Genomic DNA, 7,758 nt, shown 5'->3' with positions numbered 1-7,758 from the left:
ATATTCTACAATTTACACCTTCAATAAATCCTAAGATCATGACCCAGAAGCCTGTACCAATACTAAGACTCTTAGATGTGACCAGAGTTTGAATTATAAGTTGTGTGAAAGCCAAAACTGCAATTTGCGGAAGAATGGGAGCAATGAGCTTCTAAAGTTAGCTTGTGTTCGTCCTGGTCTCAGAGTTTTTATGTTTTGAGCTCACAGGAGCTTAATCTGGTTAGTGCTGAGTAGAAAGGGGGAGGAAATGGGGTCAATAGCTCCCGAACGCATCCTAGTGGCCTCGGGGTCAACGGCCCTTCCTGATTCCTAACACTCAGTGGGCCTCCATGGCCGTCTCTCAACAGGAAAATAGTATGGCAATTTCTAAAAGACTAGAAATTGATCTCTTCCATATGACCTAGCAATTCCCCTACTAGGAATATACCCAGAGGAACTCAAAAAATTCTACAAAAAAGATAACTGCACATGCATGTTTATTGCAGCACTATTCACAATAGCAAAAACATGGACTCAATTGTCCTGTCCATCATAAATGGACTGGATTAAAAAAATGTGTTATATATACACAATGGAATATTGCACAGTCATAAAAAAAAGACAAACATATGAAGCTCACAGCAACTTGGATGGATTTATTGTGAACAATACTTAATGATGTATCACAGAAACAAAGAGATGTTTTCACTCATAAGCAGACCTTGAATATTTACCATAATACTATAAGAAAGGGATTGGCAATAGTGGGATACTGCCAGGGTGGGGGTGAGGGGAGCACAATATCAATAAGGGTAACTGATTTCAAACCAGGCAAAGTAGGGACTAAAGGGAGGCCCAAATTTTACCTCTATGATGCCCACTTGTATACCTAATCCTGAATTGTACCCTACATTTTAAAAATAAAATATATATATTTTTAAAAGTAGTCTGGCCAGGTGCTGTGGCTCATACATGTAATCCCAGCACTTTGGGAGACAGAGGCAAGAGGATTACCTGAGCCCAGGGATTTGAGACCCGCCTTGGCAACTTGGAGAGACCTCATCTCTACAATAAATCAAAAAAGTAGCCAGACACAGTGGCACACACCTATAGCTCCAGTTACTTGGAAGGCTGAGGTGGAAGGATCACCTGAGTCCAGCAGGTTGAGGCTGTGGTGGCTGAGAGCATGCCACTGCACTCCAGCCTGGGAAACAGAGTGAAAATGTGACCAAAAAAAAAAAAAAAAGTAATCTGGTCTTGGAAGAAGGGAATGGCACAATCCAACACTGGTGATATAAGAAAAAAACAGGAAAATGAGATCCAATTTCAAGAGAAGAGTCAATCAACAGGGACCACCTGAAGATAACCCAAATCTTGGAACTAGGAGATAAAGATTTTAAATCAGCTATTGCAATTATACTTAAAGACATAAGGGGAAATATGCTCATAACAAATAAAAATTGCAGCACAAAAAGAGAAGCCATAAAAAAATTCTAGAGCTGAAATATATAATATCTAGAATAAGTTTATTGAATGGTTTTGACAGTAAATGAAGTTAAGAGTCACGAGTTTGAAGACAGATCAACAAAAATGATCAATTTTGAAGACAGAGGAAGCTAGGCATGGTGGCTCTCACCTATAATTCCAGCACTTTGAGAGGTGAAGGCAAGAGAATTTCCTGAGTCCAGAGGTTTGAGATCAGCCTGGGCAACTTGGTGAGATCCTGTCTCTAAAATAAACCAAAAATTTAACTGAGTGTCATGGTGCATGCCTGTCATTCCAGCAACTTGGAAGACTGAGGCAGAAGGATCTCTTGAGTCCAGCATGTCAAGTTGAAGCGGCTGTGAACATGCCATGCCACTGCACATCAGCCTGGGTGACAGAGAGACACTGACTCAAAAAAAAAAGAGAGAGAGAGAGAGAGGAAATAAAAGCAAAAACTGCCTGAAAACCAAATATAGAAAAATATTGAAAGCAAACAGGGAAAAATTACATGTAACACAGAAAAAGAATCCAAATGACCACTAACTCCTCATCAACAGTACAAAGGTCAGAAGACAGTGTAATAACATGTTTAAGTGCTGAAAGAAAACAATAAACCTATCAATGTCCAACATTCTACATCCAGTAAAAATGTTTTTTTTTTAAATGAAGACAAATAAAGATATTTCAGGCTGAAGGAAATTGATACTACGTGGAGTCTTGGATCTTTAGGAAGAAATAAAGAACATTTAGAAATAGTACATATCTGAGTAAATATAATATTTTTCCTTATTTTTAAATAATCCTTTAAAATAAAGAATGGTTTAAAACAAAAAACAGCAACAGCAAAAAAAGAAGCCCATACTTCACCTGCATGCAGCCCACTTATGTAGGTAATTCTCACTTGTTCTCCACAACTCTATAATTTAAAAAATTACAAATTAAAAAAATTTAAATCAAAAATAGAATATTTTATGATATATGAGCATTATATAAAATTCAAATTTTAATATCTAAGAATAGAATCCTATTGGAGCTTAGCTACAATCGCTGATGTATACATTGTCTATGGCTTCTTTTATGCTAATGGCCAACTTCAGCAGTTGTGGTAGACATGTTACATCCTACCATACCTAAAATAAGAACATTCTAGTCATTTACAGAAAAATTTGGCAACTCATGGTTTATAGCTACAATGTTTTCCTTACTCACGTCTTCACCTTATTGCCTAGAAAGATTAAGGCAACCTGCACAAACTCTCAATTGTATACTAGCTTCAGACAAAAATGCTTTCAAATAATTTTGGGATTCTGGAGTGACAAACAGAACTTCTGTGGCCATGAAGAAGTAAACTCCCACCTGAATTTATCTTGGCTTTATATAAGTATTATGCTGATTGGAAATTGATAAATTGGAATGAGTTTTAAAGAAATGTAGAAACTCTTGAAATGGAATTTCAAGAATATTCTAACTACATACATTATTTGGTGTTGTCTTAGTTCAGTAGGACTACTATCACAAAATCCTTTCACTGGGTAGCTTGCCAACAACAGACCCATTTATTTCTCACAGTCTTGGAAGCTTGGAAGTGTAAGATCAAGGGGCTGGCAGTGTCTTGAACTCCTGCTTTCTAATTATAAATGATGCTCTCTCTCTCTGTGTTCTCAAATGGTGGAATGGCTAGTTAGTTCTCTGGAGTCTATTTTATAAGGGCACTAATCAAATGCGGGAAGATTCCCAAAGGCCCACCTTCTAGCACTATCACCTTAGGGGCAAATTTTGAACATAGAAATTTTGGAGGGAGAACAAATATTCAGACCATAGTAGATATGAATACTTGCTTACAAACTTTCCGATAGACTGTATCACAACAAAGTGATATAAAAAGCTCTAAAATACAAAGTTCTAAAATAATTTTTGTTACATTGAGAGATAAATTTTTTTATTTAAATGAATATGTAAAATTTACTTATGAATCAGTATTGAAATTATAATTAAGTAAGCACTTAGTTTTAATAAGTCTATAAAATAAAATTCTGCCTACCTTCCATTCCTATATTCCTAATATAAAATCCTTCTCCAAGATTTTACAGTTCCATCAAGCATAACTTGCTCTTGTTTATGCATCTTCCTTTTACAATGTGATAATTTTAAATCAAGGGATATCATTCAATATCATAATGGTCAGATCAGCAATAACCAAGAACTTTCAATTACAGTATTTTTTAATGCCATCCATTTTTTTCATACTATCAAAAACTAAAAATTCTCTGAAAAAAGAGAAAAATATGCAAACTCACTTTTTAATTTTAAAAAATCCATCTAATAATATCTTTTGAAGAAATATATATACATATAGTTGTAAAAGAAAATGATATTTTTTCATTTACTTTAAGCAGTTGTGTATTTAAGGACATCTTTAAGGAAAAAAATCAGAAATGCTATGAAGTCCATTTTGAAAATTGTGATAACCTTCTGTCTGATGTTATATTATTTTTATCATAATACTTTAAAGAATAAGCATCCTTTCCTATTAAAAAGGAAGATGTAAACCCAATGATTGCAGATACTTATTTTTAAATATAAGAAATGTAGAGTTATATTGAAAATATCCATAGTAAAGCTGATATGTGGTTTAAAATTGTAATGACGGCAATAAAGTTTTTGTGCTATCAATTTACCTAGCATAGATCCTATGGTATTTTGACATTTCCTCTTCTAGGTGATTTCTTAAAATTGCCAACATATTATCAGAATTACATCTAAAGTGCCCATCATTTCATAAGTCCAAATTTTTATCATAGGCTGACAAGATTCTATTACTGAATCAGAATATGTTTTCAATTTAGTATCTTTTTTAGTGAAATTGAAACGCAAATAAGAAGAAAAGGATCTCACTATTATGTTTAATATTTGTTGGAAGTTTCTTCACCTTTGTGAAATAAGTAGGAATATGAGAAAGCAAAAGATTAAAGCTAAAATTAGTTTAGAATGTTGTGATAATGTATTCAAAGAACAGACTGGAACGCTATGAGAATATACAAGTTTTGTAAAGTTTAATATATGAAATAAATATAATAGCATGACCAATTATGTAAATAAAATGAAGGAACTCACCCACATTAGCAATATGTTTTGTAATGAGAACAAGTTTAACAAGGCAAAAGCAATGTGAATATGAAAACTATGATAAATATTATTGAACATTGGTTGAAGAAGATGACTCAATATTGTAAATTTATTAACTCAAGTCATGCAAATATATATTATACCCAAGCATAATAAAACATTTCAAAGAATATATTTTAAATGTGAAATAATTGTAATATCCACCTGCAATAGACATAAGAAATGTTTGACAATCAATCAATAAAGAACATTTGAGTATTAATTCAGAGAACTTGCTTTTTAAACTTTAATTAAATAAAAGGAACTAGGTCCCCTTGGACACATGGCTTATTCAAAGACTATGTCAGAAAACATACAAGATCATCCTGGGGCATCATCCAATGCCAGAAAATAACAAACTGCTCAAAAACTCACAGTTACATGGGTATGTCAAAGAAATGCAGGAGACAACAGAGAGAGTTTCCAATGGCCAAAACTACAATAATTTGAACAATAAAATATATAACATTGTATAAAATAGATTCTATAAATCTACATAAATAGATGAATGAATGGATGGATAAACAAAGAAAGAAAGGAAGGAAGGAAGGAAGGAAGGAAGGGAAAGAAAGAAAGAAAAGAAAGAGAGAGAAAAAGAAAGAAAGGGAGAGTGTAACCAAATCTTCCACACAGAAGAATTCCAAATAATGTATCATAATGTATGTAGATAAAACACCCTCAATCAAATGGAGTAAAACCTCCCATTTCTTAAGTGTGGAGTTCACATGGTGACTTCATTCTAATGAGTATGGGACAGAAAGGGAAAAAAGAGTAATTTTACAGTGGAGAAACCTGACAAACCAGGTGATCAAGATTAACATCAATAGTGATATTCGTGTTCATAGTAGGTACCCTAAAATGATATAATGAGCACAATTTTCCTCCGTGGTGTTGCTTCCAAAAACTTGTAGCCTAAGTCTAATCAAGAGAAAAACATCAGAAAAATTCCAGTGGAGAAGCAGTCTATACAATATCTGAAAAGTACTCTTCAAAACTGTCAATACAATTAGAACAAAGAAAACCTGAAAAACTTTCATAGCCAAGAGGAGAAGCCAAGAGGAGACTAAGGAGAAAAGTTAACTACCTGTAATGTGGTATCCTGGAAAAATTCCTGTAACAATTTTCAAAGACATTAGGTAAAGACTAAAGACATTTGAATAAAGTATAGATTGTAGTTAATTATAATAACGTATGAAGATTAGTTCATTTTCTGTGACAACTGCATTATACTAATGTATAATGGAAAACCAGTAATAGGGTATTTGGGAGCCCTCTGTACTATCCCCGCAATTATTCTATAAATCTGAAACTATTCTAAAATTTATTTTAATATTTACTTTAAGAAGACATTTAAAGTTCTAAGTATTAAAGTCCACCACAGAGCTGCTATTATTTATAAATCATAGTACTGGTTCAAATTTGGACAAGCAAATCACTGCATACAGCAAGTTCTAGAAACACAGGTGAGAATTACATACTTAGTTTATAAAGAATTAATTAAACAAATATTTATTAAAAATTTTCTAAGTGCCAAGCACCATTCTGGACAATAAAGATAAAACAGTGAAAAAAAATACATCCCACAAATCCCCTCATTAAACTCACATTCTAATCAAAGAAACAGGCAATAAACAAATAAGTAAAATATGGTATGTTTCAGATGTTTGTAAATGCTATGCATGAAAATTAACTAAGTAAGGGAAATAGGGACTGTCAGCTTGTGGGGTGGAAATTTTAAATGGCATGATCATAAAGGTTTGAGTAGAAAGGTGAGATATGAGAAAAACTAAGGAAGATGAGGAAGTGAGCAATATGGATAAACTGGGAAAGATCATTCCAAACAGTAAGAAAGGAAGGATCCCTGAAATGTCTGTATGCTGGGCAGATTTGAAGACAAGTATGTTAGACCAGTATAACTAAAACACAAAAAGAGATAGTCAGCACATTAGGCTGTCAGGCCAAGGAGGTGATATGGTCAATAATCTTGAATAGCATTATATTGAATGAGATACTTTTAGATAGTTTTGAACAGAAGCAGTGCATAATCTGACTTGTATGTTAAAAGTGTATTTAGCTTTGTGCTGAGAATTGAATGGAGGGGGGAAATAATGAAATCAGGGAGTCCAATTAAGAGATCACTTACATAATCCAGATAAATGATGACATGACAGTAGTCTGACTAGGATGGCAGCAGTGAAAGTGATGAAATTTTAATAAATTTTGAAGGGAAAGCTGATGGCATATGATCAGTGATTGGATGTGAGGTATCAGAGAAAAAGAGGAATCAATATGAATACAAGGCACTAATCCTGAGCTACCTGAAAGACAGAATTTCTTTTTATTGAGATAAGGATTGGAGCCAATTATAGGTATTTGGTTCAATTTTGTTGAGTTTAAAATGCTCCTTAGATATGCAAATTGCCATGTCAAGTATGTATGTGGATACGTAAATATGAAATATGGGATAAATATAAATCTACATATAGACGTTAAAAACATCTATATATAAAACATCTATATCTACATATAGATGTTAAAAACTTTATTTAAAAAATAAATTAAAATCTTAAAACAAATTTTAAACATAATATACCAATAGGAAATGGGCAAATAAATAATTTTCTAAAATCAAATAAAAATGTCTTTTATCATATATCAATTATCAGACCTATAAATTTGCTTTCATATCTGGATCCTTTCTCCTCATCATAGCCAGGGCCACTGTGGAGAGTGTTTCTGCTTCTCTATTTCTCTGCTCAGATTATGTCCTTCTCATTACTACTCAATAATGCAATTCTGACCTCATCAAATTCAAGGTCAAGGACACATATATGGAAAGGGTGCAGTCTTCTACAGCAGTGAGTGTATCTGATTTCTGGCTCTGTGTCTCATGGTACCTTCCTGGTCACCTCAGAGGCCCACTCACTTGCCCCTGTTGCAACTCCGCCATAGCTGTGATATTTGTTTTCTTCCAAGTCACAGTTCTTCCTGCAGGTACAATTTTTCCTGTAGTTCATGCCCCCACAGAACCTTCTAGGTAGCCTTCTTCAGTCTTTGAGATAACACTATGCTCTCATTGCTGTGGTCCCCAAACATCATGTCATCTTGCTTTGTTTTCATTTTGGCTTG

The sequence above is a fragment of the Carlito syrichta genome, unplaced genomic scaffold (assembly GCF_000164805.1).
Source record: "Carlito syrichta isolate Samal-C Ts95f unplaced genomic scaffold, Tarsius_syrichta-2.0.1 Scaffold255152, whole genome shotgun sequence".
Lineage (NCBI taxonomy): Eukaryota > Metazoa > Chordata > Mammalia > Primates > Tarsiidae > Carlito > Carlito syrichta.
The sequence above is the reverse complement of the archived record's forward strand: the minus strand, read 5'-3'. Positions refer to the sequence as shown.